The 18,158-nt window shown below is 48.2% G+C and overlaps 1 long non-coding RNA gene across 2 annotated transcripts in view; it reads right to left on the reverse strand.

Annotated features, from left to right (window-relative positions):
• Positions 1–2,975: 2,975 nt before the first annotated feature.
• Positions 2,976–18,158, reverse strand: part of LOC138292304 (uncharacterized) — a 180,591-nt gene continuing 165,408 nt past the window's right edge. For both annotated transcript variants that reach the window (XR_011202644.1, XR_011202645.1), the window contains exon 3: positions 2,976–3,317. This is a non-coding gene — a long non-coding RNA (uncharacterized lncRNA). The remainder of the gene's footprint in view (positions 3,318–18,158) is intronic.

The following is an 18,158-nucleotide window of genomic DNA, read 5'->3' on the forward strand; positions in this document are numbered from 1 at the left end:
GCGGCCCAACAGAGATGATTCAAGGCTCTGGACAACTCCCTGATGGCAGCCATTGTCCCTGTCTCTAGCCTCCCCCTCCAACTTCCTCTACCCAGTCCCATTTCCCTCAACCCCAGCCTATCCCAAGCTCACCTTCAGACCAGCATGCACCCAAATCAACACACAGAAGTGGCTCAGGCAAACACAAGCACCACACTTCATCCCACAAGCACTCACACAAGCACCATCCAGATGCAGACACACCAACATCCACTGCCTCCACTGTGTCCCCCTCCTCCTCGTTGTTCACCTCCCTCCCAGTAGCGTCTCCACTCACACCTGCATGCACTATATCCTCATCCACTACCTCCATCACCATCATGCCTATCACTACATGCCCCTCACTGGCAGTCACCACCCCCACATCCATGCACACGTCCCCTGTGTCCTCTCCCACTGTGTCTGTGGCCCCTCCTCCCAAAGTACACAAACACAAGCACTCAGACACCCAACAGCCATCCACCTCACAACAGTATCCAGCCCATGCACCTGCACCCAAACACAGCAGACAGACACCTCCTACCACCACTCCCTCTTCCTCCACTCCCAAACCTTCACCCTCTTCCAGCCCAGTGTCCCTAAAAAGCTTTTCCTCCCCACCTTTGACGTATTCCCTGCCCCTCCACCCCCCCATCCTTCACTTCGGGCCAGGGTGGTCAGGACCCAGGCTAGCACCTCAGCCACCCAGTCCACGGCCACTGTCGTTTCTGCAGCCACTGCAGTTGTGAGAGGCACCGTGAAGAGACCCATCCACACAGACAGTGTGCCTGCACCAGCTGCCAAGGGCAAAAAGGGAGCACCAGCTGGCAAACGCAAGTAGGCACCACCAGCTGGCAAACACAAGGAGGCACCACCAGCTGGCAAACGCAAGAAAGCACCACCAGCTGCCAGAAGCAAGGAGGCACCACCAGCTGCCAAAGGCAGGAAGGGAACACCAGCTGCCAAGGGCAATGAAAAAGGCACAGACGCTGCAGGCAGGATGGATCTGGAGCCTGGTGCTGGAGCAGCATCTGGGCAAACAACACCAGCCATCCGAGGCTGCGGGGGAAGGGCTGGAGCCTTGCCCCACCACAGGCAGCACCGCCGCCAGCACCGCCACCTGCACAGCCACCAGCACTACTGCCATCAGCAGCAGCACCAGTGGACAGCTGTCCGAGGCTGCGGGGGAAGGGCTGGAGCCTAAACCCACCCCGCCACTGCCACCACTGAGCAGCCGTCACTGCCGGCAGGCAGTGTGTAGTCGTGCCTCCATGGGCCGTAGTACGTCCTGGCCTCTGCAACGACTGTAGGTGTGACACCCAGGTGAGAGACTGGGACCTTGCACCCTCCAAGATCTGCATCACTGGACACAAAGCCCCCTCCAGAACCAGTGTAGGAAGCCATCCACTCACTGCATCCTTGCCAGGATGAAGCACACTGGGCACAAAGCTCCCTCCAGAACCAGTGGAGGAAGCCATCCACTCACCCTCTCCTTGCCAGGATGAAGCACACTGGGCACAAGGCCCTCTCCAGAACTAGTGGAGAAGTCATCCACTTGAGAGACTGTGGCTTTGCACTCCCCAGGACCAAGCAGTGGGCAAACCACCCACTTGAGAGACTGTGGCCTTGCACTCCCCAGGACAAAGCAGTGGGCAAACCACCCACTTGAGAGACTGTGGCTTTGCACTCCCCAGGACCAAGCAGTGGGCTTGCAGCACCTCCAGGATCAGTGGCGTTGTTCCATCTTCCGGCTGAGGTGTCCCCCCTTTCCCTTTCACCCTGAGGTGCCTGCATTTTCGAACTGATGCCCCAGCAGTGTTCTCTCCTAATTGAGGCAGGAGTCAAGTGGGGCGTTGAACCATGTGATATGGCCCTGTGGGCCACGGACATTTTGGACTGGGCATTGAACCGCCATTTGTATATATTATAGATACTGTTTTGTGAATTAAGGACATATTTCTCAAGATTTATATTATTACACTGACTTTACTCACTTTCTTTAGTCCTTGCGTTATTCCTGAGGGGTAGAGGGTGGATATGTAATTTTGTTGCATTTGTTTGTGTGTATGGTGTTGGGGGTTGGGGTGTTGCGTGTGTGTGTCACTCTCTTTTTCCTCCCCCCCCTCCCTTGTGTGCTAGCTGTGGTACTCACCGTGGTCGACTTCGCCTCCGATCGTGTTCCTGGTGTAGGAGGAGGTATACCAGCATGGGAAACACCTTTAGTTTGGGCTCCATGGTGTCATGGTTGTTCCTCGAGTGTCCAGAGGTGAGTCGTTTCCCTTTTGTGTACTGTTTCTGCTGTGCTTTTGATGCCGTTGGTACCGCCCCAGAAAAGGTGGCAGATTGGCTTGTTTTAATAGGGTGGGCGGTACATTGTCTTCCGCCTACCTGTTGGCGGTTACTGCGACAGTGCTTGTTGCTACCGCCGTGGCAGTCAGTGTGTTAAAGTGGCTGTCTGTGTTGGCGGTTTCCACCGTGGTCAAAATTCTATTTTTTTACCACCGGCCTGTTGGCGGTATTACCCCCGCTTTATCACCAACCACCAGGGTTGTAATGAGGGCCATAATGTTTTGAAGCACTTTAAACAAGAGACCCTAATATAAGCTCCATCCAACGTCAGATGTTTCAAAAGATGCGTCTGATTCGAACTCGCAACGTCTAGGATATGTGCAGATTTCCTTGCCGTCAGCCTATGAAGTGTCTTCCGCAGCATCTATTTCCTCCCTAGTAGATTTTGCACTTGTAATGGATGAAAGTGTCTTCCTCCTCCAAATGCAAAGGTCACTCAGAAAGTGGGGGAATACTTCCTATTTGTTGATATTTGTCCACTTCAGATTTTTACCCAAGTAGCTGGAGCAGTGGGACCTGGGGCAAGGACAGGCAGCAGGAGAATAAAAAAATGTTCTAAATTTCGCGTCAAGAATTTTTCAGTTCTATTAAGGACACAGAGGCGACTATTATGCTTCTCTTTCCATGTTTTAATTTTTTAGCAGCCAATAGAAAGACAAAAACAAAGAGATCACTTCCTGTGACAGAGACCACATGACCACCATAGAGTCCAGCCCTACATAGACCCCCTCAGTCAAACACGCCTCCTCTTTCTTTGCATGAGTCCAAATAACAGTAAAAGTCTCAAGAACAAATCCCCACTGCAGGAAAAAAAGCGAACCAAACAGGAGCTTCAACTGAACCACTGAATCCAACCAGCAAAGGGGCTAATGGGCCATTTCTGAGAAGGACAATCCAGATAACAGGAACGATGTTCATGCAGAAGAACAGGAGCCGCTTGTCTTCATTGCCTAAGAATAAACAAAAAATCAAGCCATAATCACTGAACCATACCCCTTGATATTTCAACATCATCCAAAAAGGGGGAGGGTAAGAAAAGGAAGATATCATAAAAGTCAAGACATATCAATAACATGAGTAATTTTATACAAAGCTTTTTGGAGGGAGGGACAACCCTCGCCTCCATGTCCTTAACAGGATTGAAAAATTATTGACATGAAATCTAGATTTTTTTAAATTTTATTCTACGTCAGGACCGGAGGCTCCGATTATGCTAGTTTAAAGTTGATCTAGAACAATCGTTGAGACATCTAAAATGGGTTTGTAATAAAAAGCAAAGGTAGATTCAGATGACCAGTCACCTGCTCTCAAAATGTCCTCTAGGCGAGAACCCAAAGAAAAAGCTTTAGATGCCATGGCACCTCATGCAGAGTGAGCCCCAAACTGGGTGCTATCAATGCCCGCCTCGCTCATAAGCCACCGCATCCATCTAGCCAAAGTGGCTGAAGATACTAGGCGGAAAGGTTTCATTAAGGAAATTAACAATTGACCGCCCATGTTAGGGTGAAATTCGGCAGTACTCACCTCGTTATCTTTCAAACATTGTACAACACACAACTTAGAATTATTCGTTAAACTATGGTAAAACACGGATTTAGTATTATACTTGGTACGGCAAGAAACAGTAAAAGATACTCCTTCAGGAGAAAAACCTCTACCCGAGAGATCTAATACCTTTAAATCAGAAACCCATTTACAAGATACCAAACACAGAAGCATTGTAAGTTTAGCAGATAGCTGCTTTCTGGAAAGGTACCTATTAGCCAGCCAGGAATCTAGAAAACGTAGGACAATACTTACATCCCAAAGGGTAGAATAAAGCGGTTGAAGAGTTTGAAAACAGAATTCCCCGAAGTTTACACACAATCGGAAGTTTGCCAATAAGTTTACCCTCCATGGGAACATGACCTGCTGAGATGGCCGACCTGTAATTATTAACAGACCTGTAGGCCATACCTGCAGCTGCCAAATGAGACAAGAAATTTAGAATCATGGAACAATCTGCTGAGAATGGATCAGCACACCGTTCACCGCACCAAGAGCGCCAACGTTTCCAAGTGGAAGCAACATGCTTGTGGGTGTTAAGTGCCCAGGATTTTTAGATAAAATCCTGAGATTCACACGAAAGTCCTGGGAGAGACCATCATTCCTGGAAATTCTCCAGGCCACCAGGGTAAGGGAATGCGATTGCACTAGAGGATGAGGAAGGCCCATTAGGTCTAGTAACAAGTTCCAACGATACGGAAGAATGACCGGCGGAAAGCAAGACATTTCTAGAACTACAGGAAACCAGGCTTGCGCCCTTCAGAGGGGGGTCACAAGCACCAGCTCCGCCCTCTGATGACACGCTTGAGTCAGAACTCTGGGAATCATCATGAAGGGAGGAAAAGCATATCCCAGGAACTGAGACCTATCCTGCAAGAATGCATCAGTCACCTGGGCTTTTGGATCCGGGTGGCAACTGGAAAACCGATCCATAAGCCGATTGAGGCGAGACACAATGAGGTCTATTGAGAAAAGGCCCCAGAGGCGTTGGAGAGAGTGAAACATTCTCGGATATAGTCTCCAATCACTGAAATCTCGAAGATAACGAGATTGCCAATCGGCTACTGTATTGCTCTGACCCGGAAGATACACTGACACCACCGAAATCCGATGTTGAAGGCAAAAGTGCCAAATGTTCTTGGCAATCTCCACCATGAGACGAGATCTCGTCCTGCCCATCGTGTTGACATAACGGACTGCCGAAATGTTGTCCATCCGTAGAAGGATGCAACAATTCAACCTCTCCGGAGAGAGACTGCCAATCGCAAAAGAACCTGCCAAGAGTTCCAAGCAATTGATATGAAGAGCTAGCTCTGCCCGTGACCAACGACTCCCTGTGATCACTGAGCCGCAACAGGCTCCCCGGCCCCAGCGGCTGGCATCGGATTCGATCTCCAGAGACGAACCAAAGATGGCTCTCCTATTCCAAGCATCCATATGATTGAGCCACCACTGGATATCGGTCCTGGCCTCAGATGAGAGGGGAACCAGGGCAGAATAACTGAGACCCTTTTGGAGATGAGAGATCTTAAGACGCTGAAGGGCTCAGTAATGGAGAGGGCCTGGAAATATCGCCTGAATGGACGATGAGAGGAGCCCCACCATTCGCGCTAGGCATCTCAAAGATACCATCTGTTCTGACAACAGTGCCCATAACTCCTTCATTATGTTGCTTACCTTGGAGGAAGAAAGGATCAATTGGGCTAGGACAGAGTCCATGTGAAAGACCAGAAACTCCAACCTCTGGGAAGGAACCAGGATGTACTTCTGACTGTTGATGATGAAACCCAAGTCCTGAAGGAGAGATATTGCCCATTCCAGATGGGTCAATATGAGAAGAGGGCACTGAGACATGATGATAAGGTCGGCGAGATATATGATCAGACATACCCCTTTGGAGCGAAGGTGAAGCCCCAAGATGCTGAGGACAGACTGAAAGGAACGACCTTGTATTCGAAGCAACAGCCCTGCAATAGAAACTGAAGAAATCTCCAGTGAGGAGGAAAAATAGGAATGGCCAGATGAATAAGTTACTTACTTTCGGTAACGCTTTTTCTGGTGGATACAGTAACTACCTGTGGATTCCTCACCTAAAGAATTCTCCCCTCGCGCCAGCCTCAATGGAAATTTCTTCTAGCTCTGCACGTCGACGATGACGTCACAATCGCCCGACTCCACGCGACGCCGTATGACGTCATCTGGGCAATAAGAAGCCCTCGTTGACGTGCAGACGTCAGTTATCACCATTTTTTATGTGCCAAAGAGGCGAACAGGTGAACAGTGACCTTAAAAGAAACATAGTCACAACAAATGGAATGAAAGCACAACATTTATTATAATAAAGATAAAGATAAAGTAAGGTAACAGCAATAATTGCTCTATACGATAGGAAAATATGTCAAACAAGTCCAAACATGTGTTTCTTGAACCATCTAAATTAGTAAAAGAAATGCATATATACATGCCCCAACTATATACATAATACAGGTATATACATATATACAAGACAAAGGATGCTCACCCATGGATTTCATGGTATGACCAGTCAGGCAACGGGGAGGCGGGTGGGACTGTGAGGAATCCACAGGTAGTTACTGTATCCACCAGAAAAAGCATTACCGAAGGTAAGTAACTTATTCTTCTGATGGATACACTTACCTGTGGATTCCTCACCTAAAGAATAGAGTCCCAAAGCGGTACTACCTCCGGAGGTGGGTGCCCGAATGGTCAAACCAAGAAATCCTGCAGCACCAAGCGAGCCAAATGGCCATCCCTCCTAACCTCAGAATCCAAACAGTAATGTTTGACAAAAGTATGGAGGGACACCCAAGTCGCCGCCCTGCAGATGTCAGCCACAGGAACACCCCTAGCCAAAGCCGAAGAAGCAGCCTTAGCTCTGGTGGAATGGGCACGAAGCCCCACAGGTGGTTCTTTCTTCGCCAAAGAATAACAAATTTTAATACATAGAATGACCCACCTGGATAGCGTTCTCTTGTGGACAGCTCTACCTTTCCTCTTCCCCACGTTTCCAACGAAGAGCTGATCATCTTGCCTGAACTCCTTCGTCCTGTCGACATAGAAGCTCAGCGCTCTTCGTGGATCCAGCCGGTGGAGCCTCTCTTCCTCCTTGGATGGATGAGGTGGAGGGTAAAAGGAAGAGAGAGTAATAGACTGCCCCAAGTGAAAGGGTGTAACAACCTTCGGGAGGAAAGCCGCATTGGTCCTTAACACCACTTTGTTTCTGTAGAAAGAAAGGTATGGGGGCCCTACACTAAGAGCCTGAAGCTCACTGACCCTTCTGGCCGATGTTATGGCCACCAGGAACACAGTCTTGAGAACAAGCAACCACAAAGAGCAAGAATGCATCGGTTCAAATGGGGACCCCATTAAAAATGTTAATACCAAATTAAGGTCCCACTGAGGCATAACAAATGGTGGTGGTGGAAATGTGTTAGTAAGCCCCTTAACAAACCTTAAAACAATAGGAGACTTAAATAAAGAAGGCTGATCAGGAAGGCACAGAAAAGCCGACAGTGCAGATAAATAACCATTGACTGTGGCAACCGCACAACCTTTCTGCGCCAGAAAAAGTGCAAATGACAATATGTCAGACAAACGAGCCTTTAAGGGATCAATTCTGTTCTCTCCACACCAGCATACAAATTTAGCCCAACGACTTGCATAGATCGATTTGGTGGAGTGTCGCCTGGCCGATAAAATAACATCCACCACTTCTGGTGGGAGAGAAAAAGCACTCAGATTGCCCCGTTCAATCTCCAGGCATGAAGGTGCAAACTCTGGAGGTGGGGGTGTAGAATCTGCCCCTGCGACTGCAAGAGGAGGTCCACCCTGTAAGGGAGACGGAGCGGTGGGCACTGAGAGAGTTGGAGAAGGTCTGAATACCACACCCTTCTTGGCCAATCTGGAGCTATTAAGATGACCTGGGCTCGGTCTTGGCGGATCTTCCTCAGAACTCGAGGAATCAAGGGTATGGGAGGAAACGCGTAAAGCAACTGACTCTTCCAGGACACCTGAAACGCGTCACCCAAAGCTCCTGGAACGGGATACTGGAGGCTGCAAAATAACGGGCACTGCGCATTCTCCTGAGTTGCAAACAGATCTATCTGTGGATATCCCCACATCTGGAAGATGTACAGAACCAGATCTGGATGAAGACACCACTCGTGGTCGACCGAGTTGCGTCGACTGAGAACGTCCGCACGCACGTTCAGAGCCCCGGCCAAATGATGTGCTACCAAGCAGATCTTGTGATCCTGAAGCCAGGAACAGAGTCGAAGAGCTTCTCTGCAGAGAAGATACGATCCCACTCCTCCCTGCTTGTTTATATACCACATCGCGGTAGTACTGTCCGTTAGGATCTGGACTGACTGACCGCGAAAGGAAGGGAGGAAGGCCTTGAGAGCCAGACGTACTGCCCGCAATTCCAACAGATTGATGTGAAATCTCTGTTCCACTGGAGACCAAAGGCCTTTGACCTCCAGGTCCCCCAGATGAGCTCCCCAACCTAGAGTGGAGGCATCCGTTACCACTGTGGCCACTGGTGGCGGTAGCGAGAACGGCCTTCCTTGTGACAGCCCACCACTGAAGATCCACTGCAGTGTCTCTGGAGATCCTTATCGATTCCTCGAGATCTCCTTTGTGCTGAAACCACTGCCTGTGGACGCACCACTGAAGAGCCCTCATGTGCCAGCGTGCATGAGTGACCAGCAGTATGCAAGAAGCAAACAGACCGAGCAGGCGAAGGACCTTGAGGACTGGAACTACCGCTCCATTTTGAAACATTGGAATCAACGCCTGGATGTCCTGAACCCGCTGGGGCGGAGGAAAGGCCTGATTCAATGTCATGTCCAATACTGCCCCTATGAACAGGCGGCGTTGAGAGGGCTCCAGGTGAGATTTGAGCACATTGATTGAAAAACCCAGGTCGTACAACAATTGAGTTGTCGACTGGAGATGACGCCGCACGAGTTCCAGAGTCTTGGCTTTGATCAACCAATCGTCCAGATAGGGAAACACCGCTATCCCCCTTCTTCTGAGCTCTGCCGCCACCACTGCCATCACCTTTGTGAAGACTCGAGGTGCTGAAGTAAGACCAAACGGGAGGACCGCAAACTGATAATGCTGCGATCCCACCACAAACCGGAGATACTTCCTGTGCGATTTGAGGATCGGAATATGGAAATATGCATCCTGCATATCGACAGACACCATCCAATCTCCTTTGTTCAACGCCAAAAGAACCTGTGAAAGGGTCAGCATTTTGAACTTTTCCTGCCTGAGGAACCAATTCAAAATCCTCAAGTCCAGAATTGGTCTTAACCGATCATCCTTTTTGGGGATCAGGAAGTACCTTGAATAACAGCTCTGACCCCTCTCCTGCTCGGGAACCAACTCTACTGTGCCTTTTGCCAATAGGGATAACACCTCCTGTTGTAGTAACAGAAGATGGTCTTCTGAACAGAAGGATGGGCGGGGATGGAAGGGAGGAGGGAACTCCCGAAAGGGAAGAGCATACCCCCTCTTCACAATGTCGATGACCCAAGAGTCTGTTGTTATAAACTCCCACATTGGAAGAAAATGGGCAAGTCTCCCCCCCTACCGGAGACAAGTGGACAGGGAGTGGTGGAGGACTAAGGTTGCTTTCCCTGCTGCACCCCTCCCGAGGAAGAGGAAGAGGCAGAGTGCTGCTGGGTACCTCCTCTTGTACGGACTCTGCCACTGCCCCTGAAGTATCTGTATGGCAGGGAGCTTGCAGTTTGTTGTGGTCCTTGGAATCTGCCACGAAAGGAGGAGCCACTTCCAAAACCCCTAAACCTCCTATAAGACCTAAAGGAGGAGGAGGCAGCTGACTGAAGTCCTAGCGACCTCGCTGTGGCTCTGCTCTCTTTAAATCTTTCAAGAGCAGAATCTGCCTTTGTCCCAAAGAGTTTTTCACCATCAAAGGGCAGATCCAGGAGAGTCGCCTGCACATCCGATGAAAAGCCAGACGAACGCAGCCAAGATTGTCGTCTGGAAACTATGGACGTGCCCATAGCTCTTGCCACTGAGTCCGAAGTGTCTAACCCAGACTGGATCACCTGGGTCGCCGCCGCCTGAGCGTCCGTCAGCAATTGTAACACTTCCTGTGACAAGTTTGGATGGCCTTTTGCTTCCTCCATAAGGGCATGGATATAACGTCCCAAAATGCAGGTTGCGTTGGTTGACTTTAAGGCCATACTACAAGAAGAAAAGGCCTTTTTGGCAGAATGGTCCATTTTCTTCGATTTCCTGTCCGCAGGGGTTCCGGGAAACGAGCCAGGAGAGGATCTGGAAGAACAGGAGACCTGAACTACTAAGCTCTCCGGTGTCGGGTGCTTGGAGAGGAAGATAGGGTCACCAGGTGATGCCCGATAGCGTTGTGCTCCGCTCTGTTGACAGCTGCTGAAGACACAGGTTTCTTCCAAATGTCTTTGATAGGGTCTAGAAGAGCCTCATTAAAAGGCAAGAGAGGCTCTGCCATCACAGAAGTTGGATGGAACACCTCCGTCAAAAGGTTCCTCTTCACCTCCGCGGCCAGAAGAGGAAGTTCTAAGAAGTCTGCAGCCTTCCGTATTACTGCATGAAAAGATGCAGCCTCCTCAGTGTACTCCCCAGGGGAAGCCAGATCCCACTCAGGGGAAGTATCGATGCCACTTGCAGTATCCAGCCCTTGAAAGTCACCGGAAGGCTCCAAGATTTCACCCTCTTCCAGGTGTTGTCTGCTGTACACTTCCTCCTCCAGAAGGCGCAAAGCCAGACGTCTGGATCGAAGTCTAGATTCAAGACCCGGCGTCGATAAGGCGTCGGCCGACGCCGAAGATCTTCGTCGGCGCCGAACCTCAGATCCATCCGACGCCGGACCCTCCGGATCCACAGGAACCTTGACTGTGGACTGGATCCGAGGCGAATCCATCGGCGCCGTAGCAGGTGTTGCAGGTCTCCTGGGCGACGTCAAGGGCATTGGCGCTACTTCGGCTGCAGCAGACAAAAATGGCATAAAAGGCGTCGACTTATAAGAAGTTGGAGCACCCAAATTAAAGGCCAAAGGGCCCGACGGACCTGCTTGTCCTCCACCCGGCGCCATGGTGAAAAAATGTTAAACAAGGCATTCAAAAAAGCCGCAGAATCCGTGCCCGGTGTCGGGAAAGCCGAATATTGCTGGCTAGGAGAACCCTCTGGCCTCTGAAGAGGCTCTACCTCGAAAACCGACCCAGGTGAAGTCGGAGTCGTAGGAGGTGGAGGAGTGACGGTCAGGCTTATCTCCCACGTCGGACGGCGCCGAGCTGACGGAGATGCCGATCTGGACCTGGACCGTCCTTTACTCGATCAGCGCCGGGAGTCGTGACGGCACCGAGAGTCTCCATGGCGATGATGAGCCCTCGAAGATCTTGAAGAGGACTCTCTACGATGACGCCTCTCCTTCTTTTTCTTGGAACGGGCCAAGAATAATTTATCCTCTCTTTCCTTAAGTGCCTTAGGGTTCATGCGCTGACAGGAGCTGCATGACTCGACCTCATGGTCGGAGCTAAGACACCCGAGGCAATTCTCATGGGGATCAGTAACCGACATTCGACCCCCGCACTGGTTACAAGGCTTAAAACCGGATTTTCTTGGTTGCGACATTGTAACCGTCGATACGCAACTGTAGCTTTCTGCGAGCCTCGAAGAAAAAACGTTACTCGGAGGCACGGAAAAAAGGGAACTGACGTCTGCACGTTGACGAGGGCTTCTTATTGCCTAGATGATGTCATACGGCGTCGCATGGAGTCGGCCGATTGTGACGTCATCGTCGACGTGCAGAGCTAGAAGAAATTTCTGTTGAGGCTGGCGCGAGGGGAGAATTCTTTAGGTGAGGAATCCACAGGTAGGTGTATCCATCAGAAAAGCATCCTTTAAATCTATGCAGACCATCCAATCGTTTTCTCTTAAGATGTTCCCTAGCAAATGAATGCCCTCCGTCTTGAAATAGCGGTAAACAAATCCAGCCATTGAAATACTTTAGATTTAGAAACAGCGGGAACTGCCACCCTTCTTTTCTACCAGAAAAATGGGGCTGAGGAAACCGTGAGGGTAGTGGGAGGATTCTACTATGGCCCCTTTGGCCAGGAGAGCTGTGACTTCAAAGGAGATTAATTCCTGATCTTGTAGGGAAAAATCATTTCCAGAGGAGTAACCCACTGAACTGGGGAATTGTAAAATTCCAGTTTGAAGCCCTGGTTAGCATCTAGGACCCAGGGGTCCAGGGTGATCTTTTTCTAATTGTGTACAAATAAAGCTGTCCTGTCCCCCAGAATCACTTCTGAAATCGAAATAAGTCTCACCTGATGGGTTGGACTCCTGATAGGAGGTGTAGGTTCCCTTAGATTTCCCTCTCCGGAATCGGTTGCGACCTCCATGGGACCTCGTGGGGTAGAAAGTGGAGGCCGAGTCCTGGTAGCCTCCTCTGGGATGTTGGTAGGACACACGTGAAGGGCCTTGATAGTAAATGCGGCCAAAGGCTCACCCTCTGTAGCATCTGGCCCTGTTAAAAAGAGGGTGAAGAACCTTTTTTTATGGAATCCTGCACCTTGTCCAGGTTGGCATAGGTGGAAGCGAACTTTGAAAGTTCCTTGAGGAAGGAAGACCCAAAAAGCAGACCATGAGCCAATGGGCTCGATTCAGACAAGGCCAGATCTGTTAGCTTGGGATCCATCTTGAGTAGAACAGAGCGCCGCTTCTCACAAGAGATGGTGCAGTTTGTGTTCCCCAAAAAACATAAGGCCCTCTGGGCCCAACCAAAACTTCCGGGTTAACAAAAGACCCCTGATTCCTTAGCCTGAAAACCCAGTTCCAGGATTCTGGTAAGAGGACCTGAGACATGCAGGAGTTTATCCTGACAACCTCGCCAGGCACAATCAATGCCCTTTTTCGGATCCTTCGAGAATTATTTTGAATACGTTACCAAGGTGGGGTGAATCTCTGGTGTCTCAGTGACCTTGGAGGAGAAATCAGGTCTGGAACATTTTGACCTCAGACGAGATCAGACGTCCTTATCAAAGCGATGGCGAATGTGTGCCTGAAAGTATTCAGCCACCTGAGAAGGCAGAGTCCAGGAGGAAGATCTAGGATGGATGATATCCACCGGTTCAAAAGTTAGAACTTTCAGGGGCTCAGAAGGCACTTCAGTGTGCCGGGATATGGCCTTACGTTTACGTGGAGGAGAATCAGGGTCCTTTTCCGGAGCCTGTGAAGAAGCCGAGGAATCAGAATCCTGATCCGTAGACAGAACTTGCAAAAGTTGGTCAAAGTCAGCATGATGAGGATTTGCATCGGAGGCTGAACTGGGATCTTGTGAAAAGGGCAGCAGGTGGTGGCATAGCTTGTGGATGACTTGCCCATTACCCAAATAGCTTTTTAGAAGCACCAGACCGTTTCTAAGTTGGAAGACTTCCATTTAGGCCAGGCCACCATTGCTAGAATACGTGCATTTAGCACAATAACATTTAAAAGAAAATGTCAAAATTACTTACTAGTAATTCCATTACTCTCAGGGGGTGATTTACAAACATTTGCGCTGGGTTTGCGTCACAAATGTGACGCTAACCAGTACTAAATGTTTTTTTACTAATTTACTTTCCACTTCAGAACTTGCTCTGCGTTGGAAAGTACCCTAAAAGTAACACAAATCATTCAAAGCACTGCTTTGCATTACTTAGCGCAAAGGGGGCGTTACATAAGTGATACATGGGCATTCCCATGCAACTGCCCATACTTTTGACGAAAAACCCTATCTACAAACAATAGTAGACAGGGTTTTTCTCCAAAAGTTAACGCATTTTAAAAGCATTAAGAGGAGAAATGTTTTCATTTCTCCTTTCTTTTCCGACTGCATGCGTGCTGCACTGTGCAGCACACATCCAACATCGGAAAAGTTGTAAAGTGTGTCTAAGCATAGTATTTTGCACTGGAAGGGTACCCTTCCAGTATAAAGCCTATGCTAGACTCATGCACACACCCTTGCACTATGGTGCAAAAATGTGTGCGTGGCACACAACAGCTAAAAGTAGCACCAACGCTAGAGAGAGGGGAGGAGAAAGCCATATCTCTGTAGATATTGTGCTGTCCTGCTCCTTCCTGTTGCGCAGCACAGCAGTTTTTGCTGCTGCACTGCGCTGCATCACTATTTGGTAAATCTGGGCGTGAGTCTGTACTTCATTTCTTCATGGTTATTACATCATAAGGTGATAATGCATGCCTCCCACAGACATGTTACGAAGCTCTTTAAATAAAAAATCTTCAAGCAACTTACCCCTCCTTTTGATAGCCAGCCACAATCCACCTTACCTTACATCTTCCTGTAAATGCCAAGCTCTTTAAAACATTAGTCAGCTTATACCTCTATAATCAGTTCAATAGATGGAAAGGGTATGTAATGATCAGAAGATGGATGTATTGTCTCGGAGTAATGATAAAAAACTGTTATTATGACATTGCTTCTTCATCCCCTTCCTAGTTCTTCTCATTACATCACGATGATATACCAAGCTATAAAAACAATGATTATAGTGGATCTCAAGATGACCCTTACAGGACCTTTAGTTAATAGATTTATTGCCTCATTACAAGGCTGGCGGTCCTAATACCGCCAGCCTCACGGTGGCGGTCCTAATATCGCCAGCCTCACGGTGGCGGTCGGACTGCCGCAGCTATGGCGGTCGGATCGCCACATTATGACTTTGGCGGGTGGACCTGCCTAAAGACCGCCATCCCTGCCAGGATCACAGATCCCGACAGGTGACGGTGGTCTTGGTTGTAGTCAGCTAGGGCAGCGCTGAACTCAGGGCCCTTGACTGATTACCACCTTGAGGCCTTGCAGACAGTGGCCATTTCGAGGGTGCTGGTCGACCCCCTTGGTGCTACAAGATAGCACTCAGTTCCTTTAAGGGAGCTGAGTGCTATCTTGTAGCACTGTTTGCGCCTGACCTCAGTCAGATCAGCAGCAACCTTGTAATAGGGTAGGGGGGATGCCACTGCCATGGTGGTGGTGTCCTCCCTGCGAGTTTGGCGGTCCTGTGGTGGCCCATAGTAATTTACATAATATCACTGACTACTATTTACTCCATAGTGGCTACCTTCCTCTGTTTGCACTATTAGATCATTTTTTCTGCTTCCCCAAGTCCCATCCAATGTGCTCTCCTTTGGGAAGCATGATTAGGATTTTCCCTGCTACTCGCTATCTTAACAAACTCAGGGGCAGATTTATGAAAAGTGGTGTCAGGAAAACTATTGCCAGCGTTGTCAAGTTCTTCCCTCAGCAAAAACCGTTCCCCCTTTCCTTGTACCCACGTTGGTTGCAGCGGCGTCCTCACTCCCGGTGGCTCTTGCGGAGGCTGTTCTTAGAACTAGCTTCTTCATTTAACTGCTACTCAAGATGGTGGCCGCAATTCCTTGTGAGGTCAGCGCTCTAGTGTTTCTACCTTAGTCTCGTGCTGAAGCTTCCCTCCAGCTGTTTCTCTCTGGGAGTCCTGCACTTCAACTGTCATCCTGAGGAGAATTAGCAGTGTTCCTGAGGTGCTTCTTTTAATAGAGAATTCTTCCAGTTTTGAGTAATTAATTATTTTTCTACTTACGATGTGAACACCAACTACTTTTTCCCTTTTGAAGAAGCTGATTTTTTTCGTTCTTCCAACAACTGGCTATCAGCTTTCTGAGGAGAATTTGTTTTGGCTTAACAGAACTTCAAACAACTGCAGTAAGGAATGTTTTTGTATGATTTCCAGACTTGCCAATATATATATATATATATATATATATATGTACATATATATTCAAGAACTCTTTGCTTTGCAGACTTGTCAGTCTTAGAGACAAACCTCAGTGCTCAGACTAATTCATAGAGACTGTTATTGAGAAAACTGAACCTTGAGAAGGAGTTTTCGTTTCCTGTAAAAGACATTAGTAGTTTGTATTTTTTGCGAACTTTTGAACTGTTCTCCAGAGAACCTTGGAAACCTCTGACTCCTGGAGATAAGAAGATATCAAGTTAACATTGTTCTCTTAGAGAGAGGTTAGTCTCTCAAAACATCCAGGTTAGGAGAATGATAGAATTGGGTGAATGTGAATGGCTGAACAGTTGAATGCGCAGTAGGAATGTACTTATCTATGCTCTTATCACCCGACTGAAGGTCCTTCCTTTAAAGAAATCCTAATAAGAAGAAAGTTCCAGGTTTTCAGAGACACACACTGAATATCCTATCTTCAAGTGGGAAACAGGCTGGAACTGGATCTGGAAGCGGTCTCTCTTTTTCTATTCCCATTCCCCTTTCCCCCAGCGGATGCAGGGTTCAGATAATCAGTTAAAGTCTGAGCAGGCATCTGTTGGATGGAGTTGGTCAAAAGGCATATGCTCCTGTGGAAGTTTGATTTGATGGGTAATCTTCTGACAAGTGGCGCTGCACCTAATGCCGTCATGGTAGCGTCGGTCTTAAAATACGGTGCACCATGGCGATAATTAGGGTGACTAGCATTATTTTTTTACGCTAGCCTGGAGCTTTGCAGGATTACCGTAAAAAATTATGATGCGAGTCCTGCAAAGCACCCAGAGGCCCATTGTAATCAATGGGAGCCTCTTTTTAATGCCTGCATGTAACATAAAAATGGCCCCCCTACTGCCGGAACACCCCCCTTGCATACATTATGCCTGGCGCAGGCATAATGTGGTGCAAGGGGTTATAAAGTGGCACAATGCAAGCATTGCGCCACTTTGTAAATATGGCGGGGAATTTTTTACCTTCCAACACCACATTAGCGTCAAACAAATGACACTAATGTGGATTTGGAACGGCTCAAGGCCAGCATAAATCTGGCCCTCAGATTATGTTTAGGGTTCTCAAAAAGCAGTCATAAGTTTATATTAGTGAGGCCGCCGTTGATACCGACATCCCACTGGTCACAAGAACCGTGCCAGGGAAAGCAAGGGACAAGCTCCCTTGATAATACCTAATTGACATCCATGCCGTCTGTCAGATGTACAGTTCCTCTTCTCTGTAAAAGGGAATTCTCTCCAAAAGTGTTCCCACAACAGGCAGAAGCATATTCCGATTCCAGGTAGGAAACAAAGAACATCAGGAGGGTCACCCTAAATATGGCAGGCTTTCCTCCGTTCTGAATCCAGTAGAATAGTAGCAGGAGGCTCGCCAACAAAACATTTCTAATGACGGAGTCACCCAAAGCTCTGCCAATGGAAACTCAGCAGCTTCCTCACCTCTAAATGAGGAAGGAAAACTGAAAGTGTGTTGGAACAGAATGTCTACTACTTTATGGCGGATATCCTTTTTACTACATTGTAACTCAGGTACTAAATGCCCCGTGACACCTTCATCAAGTCTTTTTAGCCGAGTTAGCTTTGTGTTATTGGACTTGTAACCTGATGCTTGAAGCACAACATGTGAAAAGCAGATCACAGGTTAGTATTTTATGTTAGCTCAGCTCTGTCACAGAGACCCTTTTGTTACTTGGAGTTCATAAATAGAAATCCTGCTAATGTAGCATATTAAGCTATGAATTGACATCAGAGTGCTGCATGCAAATTGAAAGGTATAGGCTCAGAATCTTATTGTTTCCCCCCCAGCACCTTTTGTTATTCCAAGGTTGCTAAATATTTGTATAACACCCCAGTCATTTTGCTATGTTTAAGGGGCAGATTTATTAATGCTTTGCACCAGGTTTGCACCACAAATCCTGAATTACATTGGACAGTAGCTCTAAAGTAGCACAAAGTAGCATTATGCACTACTTTATGTGAAGAATGCATACACTTGGTGGTAAACGGACTTTCCCATGCACTCACCAATAATTTTGACTCAAATCCTTATCTTATAACTGTGGTAGAATGGGACTGACATAAAAACATTATGCGCTCTTGTGGCAGGAGTAAAGTGTTTAACTCTGTCAATGCATAGAATTTTGTGCTGGAAAGGTATCCTTCCAGTACAAAGCCTAATCTTGACATCACACAAACACCATTGCCTTATGGTGCAACAGTGTGTGCATTGGAGCAAGGCAGCCTAAGGTATGTCATAAAAATGTAGTTAATCTGCCCCTTCGTTTCTCCAGACCAAGCACTCTTAACACTTAAGCCCTGATTTATACTTTTTGACGCAAAACTGCACTAATGCAGTTTTGCGTCACAAAGTTTAGTGCTGACTAGCGCCATTTTTTACTGCCAC

Source organism: Pleurodeles waltl, chromosome 4_2 (genome assembly GCF_031143425.1).
Source record: "Pleurodeles waltl isolate 20211129_DDA chromosome 4_2, aPleWal1.hap1.20221129, whole genome shotgun sequence".
NCBI lineage: Eukaryota > Metazoa > Chordata > Amphibia > Caudata > Salamandridae > Pleurodeles > Pleurodeles waltl.